The sequence below is a fragment of the Cervus elaphus genome, chromosome 5 (assembly GCF_910594005.1).
Source record: "Cervus elaphus chromosome 5, mCerEla1.1, whole genome shotgun sequence".
Classification (NCBI taxonomy): domain Eukaryota; kingdom Metazoa; phylum Chordata; class Mammalia; order Artiodactyla; family Cervidae; genus Cervus; species Cervus elaphus.
The window spans coordinates 48,190,866-48,201,128 of NC_057819.1; positions in this window are offsets into that span (position 1 = coordinate 48,190,866).

Sequence of the window (10,263 nt, forward strand, 5' to 3'; positions counted from 1 at the left end):
CACTGGCTCAGAAGGGAAAGCGTCTGCCTACAGTGCGGGAGACCCAGGTTCAATCTCTGTGTTGGGAAGATCTCCTGGAGAAGGAAGTGGCAATCCACTCCAGTATTCTTGCCTGGAAAAATCCCATGGACAGAGAGCCTGGTAGGCCATAGTCCATGGGGTCACAAAGAGTCGGACACAACTGAGTGATTTCACTTTCACTTTTTCTATGTAGGGTAGGTGAAAAATAATTACAAAGAAGAAAAATGTGTGCATATAGTGTAAAATTACACTGAAAACTGACAAAGATATAAATAAGCCATATTCAGAAATGATATGTGATGATTGGCAAAGATGTATTACAGTAGGATTAGTCACAGATGCAAACAATTTAGAAGATAATTAGAATTACTCTTTGGCATGTTGACTGACCATCAGAGACTAAATTCATTTTAAATAAGTCTATAATTACAGTACTGTGCTATGATGGATTTGTTTATGAGCCTCCCTCTTTTTCATCTCCACATCTATCCACACATGTCCTTCACAGATAGAAAAACACAAAGGTGCTTTTAATTTTAGGGACTTCTTGTTTTTGATAATGCTGTTGCTTGTTACTGTCAACGTTCTAATCATTATGAGAAAAACTGGGTCATGATATGTATTCACAAGAGCGTTGACTAATATTTGAAGGGAATAAAACTGTCTAAAATGTTATAGGTCATTTAAAATTCATATTCATTTAAACATTTTCAGATAAGATCTATTTAAATGATATAAAATATGCAACATTAGTCAAAATAGTCAAATATGCAGAGATTTTTAACATTTTAACCTTATAATTTATTTGTTGGTCTTTTTTACAGTTCACAATAACATTTTTGCTTTAAAATTTAGAGATAAGTTTAGAGTGTTCACCAGAAAACTGATTCTTCCATATTTTGGTTACTACTATACTTTTTGGGAGGCCTGGCGTGCTGCGATTCATGGGGTCGCAAAGAGTTGGACACGACTGAGCAACTGAACTGAACTGAACTGACTGATACTTTCTGAAATTTAAAAGAATTAGTTGGTCAGTTGACTATGTGATATATCTAATATGCTTAGCATAATATCCAATTACATTCAATTTCTATCTCTTTATGCCAATTTGTGAATTTGTAGAACTGGTATATCAGAAACATTTTGAAATTTCATTCATTTAAAAATATTTTGACACTGACTTTAAAGAGCAATATTAGTACATTTTTGAGGAATATTCAGATATGGGAACACATGTCAGAAAGCATTATGATAATTTAACATTTTTGCTTAACTAGAAATTCTAATTATTTTGCACGAATCTGTAGACTCTGTATCCTCTGAATATAAAATATACCCTAATTCTTATCATACTATTTCTGGTGTTCAGAAGTGTTTGTGTCCACTTAAGGACTTATTTGACATATTTGAAGGTAGAATTATATTTGAAGAAATATTGGGGAAATTATTGATTATTGATATAAAACTTCATTACATTTTCCAGGAAAGAGTTTCTTCCAGAAGAATCACAAATGATAATTTTAAAGTGCATAATGAGTAACTTTATTTTTAATGGCAACTTTTTATTTTGGAATGTGGATAAGGATAAGAGTGGATGATGAAAACACTAACATTCATAATACAAAGAGTTATGACTCAGAAATACACACTGCTTTGTGTGTGTACACTGTTATCATTTCTAAGTAATTTTATATCAGACAAGTTTTCAGATATTAAAACACTTATTGATGCCAAATGCTGCCCAGATTTAGTATTCAAAAATTTAGAGCACTCACTGTTATATTAAAGAAAAATACAAAAGAAATGGAAAAGATGACAATTTTGCTCAAAGCAATTGCACTAAATTATAAAACAGCAACCATGCAAAAGAGCCTTTGAACTGGTTCAGAAATGTTTCAGAAAGATACATTAATAAAACATTTTTTCTGCTAGTAAATTAACGAAACCAGTATTCCATTGGAGGGACTCATATCCACTGAAACCATTTTATTACAGTGATCTTAATTGTAAACATCATATATTGGGTATTAAAATGTTTAATTATAAGCACTTGGTAGCTAAATGCAAAATATTAGAACTTTATAGCTAGAAGAAATCTTAGCAGTCTTTTAAAAAACATGTACATTCACATCAGTATTACTAAACAGAAGCTTCAAGTAGGGCACATCTATTCCAGAGCTTCCTTTCCCTCCCCCTCTCTTCATAGCAATCCAACTGTGTTAAATCATGCAAAGAGAAAACGAACAAATAATTCACTCCAAGGCTGGAAATCAATGTTGCAGAATACCTGAGAGATAGAGGCCACTCATCAGCAAGCCCAACCAGGCATTAAGAAATTAATGCTGAATAACCAAGAGGATAGGAACCTGCTGTGGTTGTTTGGTTCAACGCTTCATGGGGCTTGGCTCACACAGAGCACATACACTTCAGAAATGTGAGGTAGATGATACTTTCTTACTTAGTCTTCGTTGGGTGTTTGAAGCAGTAATTGGTTGTTGAAATGAGTTGCTCACAATACACTTAGAATTTAATATCCCAAAGTGTAGGCTAGAGAGGGCTGGCTGTTATTTTTGCTTTAAAATTGGTGGCTTAGTTTATGTTGTTAACATTTAAAGCTCTTGGAAAAAGAGAAAATTCTAGGACTGGAACAAAGAATTACAATTTCCCTAAGAACATTTTGGGGCCAGGGGAGGAGAGATCTAAAACTTGCAACTTGAAAAGGGTTAAAGCAGACAGTGAATCTGAAAAAACTCAGATGACTTCTTTTATTCTCTCTCCAAAACATCCCTTTTGTTTTGATTGAGCTAAGAGTCCCAGATGGGTAGAAGCTCGGCATGAATTCAAAAGAAACCACTGCTCTATTTATTTTTCAATCACTACGCAGATGCTTTTGGATTTCTTCTGAGTATGGGCATCCTTCCACAGAATGTAGAAATATTTTTAATAAGATTCTTCACAATGTAAGTATCCAGAAAGAAATCCAATGCCACTAGTATTTACAAATTGTGTGTTCTTATTTCAGCATGCCTAAACCAAATTCACCACTGTAATGCAATTTCCTTGCAGAGACCACAAGATGAATATTATTAATCTGCAGAAATTTTTTCTCAAATAATAATATGTATGTCAGGAATGATAGTATGTATGCCAGTCAATACATGGTATTTATTCATCATTAGTATTTATTTTATCTAGCTAAATTTTGTTTCAAAAATGAAAATCTTCATGATGATAAGTGTTCAACTGTGATAAGATCTGAGTTATATAATACAAAAAAAGTAAACTAAATTCCTCTTCAGTGTTTTTGAACATTAGAAATGTCAATTTAGATCAATGCAAAATCAACATAATTGATTGGGGATGATATTAAACCACATTCAAATATTCATTGAGCATCTTTCAGACACACTGACTTCTTCGATAATTCACAGACATCTAAAAAACCCTTCTGTCTTAAACAAGACATCTGTGTCCTCTGCCTAGAATTCTCTTCTTTCTCACCTAACTTCTTCCAGTCTTTGCAGGGGACTATTGAGGGCCACAGAGCCAGCACAACTCAGGAGGCACCATTCATATAGATTACAGTGAAGGATGCTCTGGAGTTGTGTGGTACTGCAACCCTTGTGTTTATATTACATACAGCACCTTGTAAAAGAGGCCTTCCCTAAGAAATGCTTAAACCAATATTCCCCTCCCCGATATTCCCTACCCCCTTCCCTTCCTTGAATTTATGTTTGCAGTACATGCAACCTATAGGCACATGCAACATAATGCTTTTGCTTATTCCCCTTTTAGAACATAACCTGTTGGGCTACAATCCACAGGTTTGCAAAGAGTTGGACACAATTAAAGCGACTGAGCAGAGCACTTTAAGAATATATACTCCATGAAGATATGGTTATTGTCTATTTTCCTATGGATGCATTTCTAGCATCTAGAACAGTGGTAAGCAATCAATAAATAGCATTTGTTGGATAAACAATCTGTGCCATATCTTTTACTGATTAACTGAGAGAAGGAGCCGGGAGGCAGACAGAAGCTGAACAGAAAGAGATAGCAAGAGAGTTTGAGAGCAAATTTAACATAAAGGATCTTACGGTTCAGGGGAAAAGAGATTTAAAAATAAACCTCTTCAAACTAGGAGGACAAAGACAACAATGGAATGAAATACATGATATAAATAAATTGTTATTGATGTACAACAACAACAAAAAAACAAAAACATATGTGCTAATTTGGAGTTCACAAATAGAGATGCAGTGCAGAAAAAATGAGTATAATAATTTAGGTCATTCACCTCCTTCTTAACAGAGTCACTGCAAAAAGATTTTGTTAAAATTATGGTAAAAGAGGAGGCTTGTATTTGCACAAGAGTGGCAAGTTCCTTCCTTGGTCAACCCAAGTATGTGCTAAAAATCTATCCAAGCATAAGTATGTTTACCATAGTGGAGTCTATAGTCATGCAATTATAAGGGATCAGTGCATAAGGACAAGTTTTAAAAAATTATTAAATTTTTTATTTCACTGATAAAAATCATTTTAGATAAAATTCTTTGCCATAGATACCTTAATGTTTAAATAATAATGCAAATTTCTATTGTTTTTCCTGGTTTCTACTCACAGGGCACAACAGAATAATAATATCAACATCATTTATACCTCAAATTAAAATTATTCATATGTGGTAATTTTTGTAGATTTTATAACTTGGGGATAGTAGAATAAAAAAATAATTAAAAAAATTTTGATCTGTAACATGATGCCTAAATGCTGAATTAGACAAAAGATAACAGAACTCTTAAAGTAGCAGATTGTCCTTTAAAGCAATGAAGATAAACTAGATGCAAAATATAGTCTAATACTTCAGCAAAAATGCTTATAAGCTGTAAAAATTATCATTTTAGCATTTTAATTCTTGATCTCTTTCATGCACTGTTATAATAAAAATGGTCTTAGATGATTTCAATATGCCGTTTTGCCTATTATAAGTTTTTAATATACCAAGACCAGTAAACTGCTTTCATAAAACAAAGGATCAAAATACAATCTTATGAAAACTTGCTTATATAAAATGATCAGCAAGATTTTCTAATAGTTTTGTGTAGTAGCTGGTTCCATAATAAAGAGCTAACATGATCATAGTCATTTGCTTGCATTTTAATGGTCATTATGGGAATTAAATAGGGCACATAATCATGGTTACTACAAATTGCCCATAGTAATTCTCTAAGGGGCTCTAAAAACATAGAAGGAAATGTTAATATCACTCACATGAGATTTTATGTTTAAAAAATTTCTGTCTTTTCCTATATGCTTCTGCTTTAATTTTCTAATATTTTCTGTTTGATACCAAAAGAAATCTGTAACTCTCAACCACAACACATAATTTTGCCTAGAAAAATACTATCATTGTACCAAGATAACTCTAATAATCTCCTTATGCATAATATAGATACAGCTATCTATACAGATAGATATATCTTAATATAGATACAGCTTATGTGTACTTATTGATTGCACAATTAATATTTCTTTAATCACATCATTTCCCATTGTTTAATTTTTTGAGTTGCATTTCCATCAAAAGCCTCTTTCAACATATGCATTCAACCATATCATATATTTGATTGTGGTTTAATATACTGAATCTATTTTAATTACTACAAGTCCTCCCTACCTATTGCCATTAGTTATTTACTTAATGATGCATATCAGACAGCACACAAATGTATCCACTATTAAAATGGCTTTTAAAAGTCAGGACATATCTAATTCTTCGAGAAATTTTATAAAATCAAAATGTATGTGCTTGAAGATGCTTGATTCACCAAGTCTAGGATGAGTCTATTGATTTGGGGTTTGGTTATAGATAGGTACTCCTATGGGATTCAAAAGATGTTATTAGAGTGTTGTTTTGCACTTAATAAATATCTGTTGAACTATGACACTTTGTAGGCCTTCAACTTTTAAAAGTGTTTAAATATAAAAGCACAGTGAGAAAAAGAAACAGAACAGAAATAAACTTGTCTAATAAAATACAAAAGAAATTTACGGATGCAGTAAGCATTAACTGAAACTGATATTTCTCCAAAAATTTGAGACATATATAACTATTTGGTAAAGATTCAAGTAAATACACACTTTATAAACTTTGGTGGGATTTAAACTTATATTTCCTGGTAGACAACCAATATGAATTAAAGATCCTACAAATTCCAAACCTTTTATCAAAGTTATTATATAGCTTTCTGATAAAACTCAACATTCATGATGAAAATTCTCAACAAAGAGGATATAGAGGGAACATAGCTCATCATAATAAAAGTCATATATGACGAGTCCACAGCTAATCATACTCAAAGGTGAAAAACTGAAAGCATTTTACTCTAAGAACAGGAAAAAGTGTCCATTTGTGCCACTTTTATTCAATACAGTATTAGAAGTCCTAGCCACGCAATCACACAAGAAAAAGAGGTAAAAGGAATCCAAATTGAGAAAGAAAGAAAGCTGTCACTACTTGCAGATGTCATGATGCTATACATAGAAAATCCTAAAGATACTACTAGGAAACCACTAGAGTTCATCAATGGATTTGGTAAGGTTGCAGAATACAGAATTAACATACAGTAATCTGTTGTGTTTCTATTCATTAACAATAAACTATCAGAAAGAGAATTTAAGACAACAAATCCATTTACCATCACATCAAAAAGAATAAAATACTCAGGAATAAATCTAACTGAGGAGGTAAAATATCTGTGCTCAGAAAACTCTAAGACATTGATGAAAGAAATTAAAGATGATACAAGCTGAAGATGGAAAGATACACTGTCATGGATTTGAAGAATTAATATTGTTAATATGAGCATACTATCCAGGGCAATCTACAGATTTAACGCAATCCTTTTCAAAATAGCAATGGCACTTTCTTACGCAATTAGAATAAATAATTCTAAAATTTATTTTAGAACACAAATTTAATTTAAAGGAACACAAAAGATCCTAAGTTTTCCAAATGATTTTAAGAAAAAAGTAAAACAGAAGATACTAAACTCCTTGATTTCAAAATACACTACAAAGTTACAGTAATCAAAATAGCATGGCAAGAAAACAGACAGATATATGAAACTAAATAGTCCAGAAATGAAACCATTTCTATATGGGCAATTCATCTATGACAATATATACAAGAATACACAATGGGGAAAAGATAGTCTTTTCAATAAATGGTGCTGGGAACACTGGGCATTTGCATAGGCAAGAATTAAAGTGGGCAACTTTCTTACACCATATACAAAATCAAATTCACAACAGATTAAAGACTTAAGTGTAAGACATGAAACTATAAAAATCCTAGAGGAAAACATTGGCACTATGATCTTTGACATTAGTTTTAGCAATATTTTGGAGGGACATATGTTCTAAGGCAAGTTTCCTTTCATTTTCATGAAAGCAAAAACAAGCAAATGGATTACATCAAACTAAAACTTTTGCACAGCAAAGGACACTCAACATAAGTAAAATGTGCCTACTGAATGAGAAGAGATACTTGCAAATAATATATCTGATAAAGGTTTATTATCCAAGATATATGAAAAATTCATACAACTCAAGGGCAAAAAACAAAGAACCTGATTAAAACATGGGCAGAGGACCTGTGTAGAAATTTGCTAAAGAAGACATATGGATGACCAACAGGCATGAAAAGATTTTCAACATCACCAATCATCATGGAAATGAAAAACAAAACCACAATGAAATGAGATCACTTTACATCTGTCCGAATGGCTGTTATCAAAAATATAAGAAATACATGTTGATTAGAATGTAGAAAAAAGGGACCCCTTGTACACTGGGGATGTAAATTGTTACAGGCACTATGGAAAACAATATAGAGATTTCACAAAAAATTAAAAATAGAACTACCATACAATCCAACAATTCCACTCCTGGTATTTAAAAGAAATAAAAGCACTAATTTGAAAAGACATATGCATCCCCTATGTTAATTATAGCATTATGAACAATAGTGAAGATATAGAAGCAACTTAACTGCCCATCAATAGATGAATGGGTAAAGAAGACGTGAGATATATACAAACACAGACACACACACAAATATATACCATTTATATACACACAATGGGTTTCCCTGGTGGTTTAGTCATAAAGAATATATCTGTCAATGCAAGAGACATGACTTTGATCCCTGGGTTGAGAAGATCCCCTGGAAAAGGAACAGCAACCTACTCCAGTTTTCCTGCTTGGGAAATTCCACGGACAGAGGAGCCTGCAGGCTACAGTCCATGGGGCCACAAAAGAGCTGGACATCACTTAGCAACTAAAGAACAACAAATGTCAATTATACCTCCATAAAACTAGAGAAAAAAAAAGGAAATAAGTTTGAATAGTAAAATTAGTACATAATCCTTTAATATCATTGACATCAGTGGAATTTCCTCAAAATCATACTTACACTGCATAAAAAGGGTATTTCCAATCAATGTATCTCTAAAAAATGAACAGTTAAAATGATCTTAAAGACTTACCATGTTCTGTGAGACTAAATCAACTTTAAGGACATGGGATGTTTACAAACAGAATACAAAATTCACTGTTAGGTGACTTTATTAAATTCTTTACATTAGTACTGTGAGAAAGAAGTGTTCAGAATGCTGTAAAAGTTGGCAATGATCATAAAATAAGAAATAACACAGAAATGCGTTTGTCCTATTTGGACAATACCACAAGAAAAAAATAGCATTTTAGAAGTGCATCAATATATTCAACTTTTAAAATATAGTAATAGATCTAGGATAAAATGACATAATACAGAACTAGAAGTGGCCATGTAGAAGTCAAAACATTATTAAATTAGAATGCAACAAATTACTTGTAAGACTGTAAATGTAGAATTTGGTTGAAAAAATTTTCTAGAGTGAGAAGAACAATTGTTTCTTTGCACATATTAAATAGCGAATGTCTGGTTCAGTTGTGAGTTGATCCTTCCCTTTGATTATTCCTCAGTGTAAATGGTAAATATCAGTAACTTTTTGTTAGGAATTCGCAGGAATATTATTTTTTAAGTTGAAGATATTGCAGTCATTGTATAAGAAATTGCTTTATCTTAATCTTAAAGAACAATGTTGTCACTTTTGGCTTCTACTATTCAAACTTACCTAAAGCAGTATTGCTCATATTTTTTTCCATTTTATACTTAAACATTTATACAGACCATGGAGAATTAATGATAGTCTGAGGGCTGTTAAACACAATGTTGATAATGAATACTTTGTTGTTGTTGTTGTTGTTGTTGTTGTTAGGCACTAATAATCAACTTGAGAATGGTAGTAGGACCCTTAGCAATTTTTTACAAACTTCCCTGGCAACTTAATTTCCTACCAGTAATTTAACTGTATTTTATTAAGCAAGAAACCATGTGTGCTGTATGCTAAGTATCAAGCCAAATATCATGAGAACACATAATTAGACAACTCTTTTAGGGCTTTCTTGGTGGCTCTCATGGTAAAGAGTCTGCCTTCAATGCAGGAGACCTGGATTGGTCTTTGTCCCTGGGTCAGGAAAATCCCCTGGAGAAGAAAATGGCTAACCACTCCAGTATTCTTTCCTGGAGGATTCCATGGACAGAGGAGCCTGGCAGGCTATATATAGTCCATGGGGTCGGACAGGACTGAGTGACTCACACTTTCACATGATGACATTTACCAAAGCAATCATAGGCCTATTTGTGAGAACTGGATTACTTCATATCTAGACTCAAAGCCTAACTGTGTGGCCATTAGCCCAAGTTAATTTTAGTACAGGTATTCCTCCCTTTTCAAAAGTCACTTTACAATACAATACAACAAAGTTCACTGTTACCAAAGACCTACATTAGTACCTGCTTTTACTTACGGAGGAAAATCTGGAGTTTTTTATACTTTGGTGGAAAGGGAAAATATTGTTCAGCATTTGTTTTGCAGCAACTATTACAGAGGTAACATGCACCCTGAGTGGTGAGAGTGACACCACCAGATTCCTCTGGGAACTACACTCAACATCAACTGCTATAGCCCTGACCTGTGCCTGTGGGCATATGTGGTTTATCTCAGTTTATCTTGTGCATCTGTTATCAGCATGTGGTCAAAGGTAATTTCTTCTTTGCTTCATGCCATATATGCCAAAAGGTTTCACAGGAGAACTCTTGCTTCCTGAAAACATGGGAAATCTGTGTAAGATTTG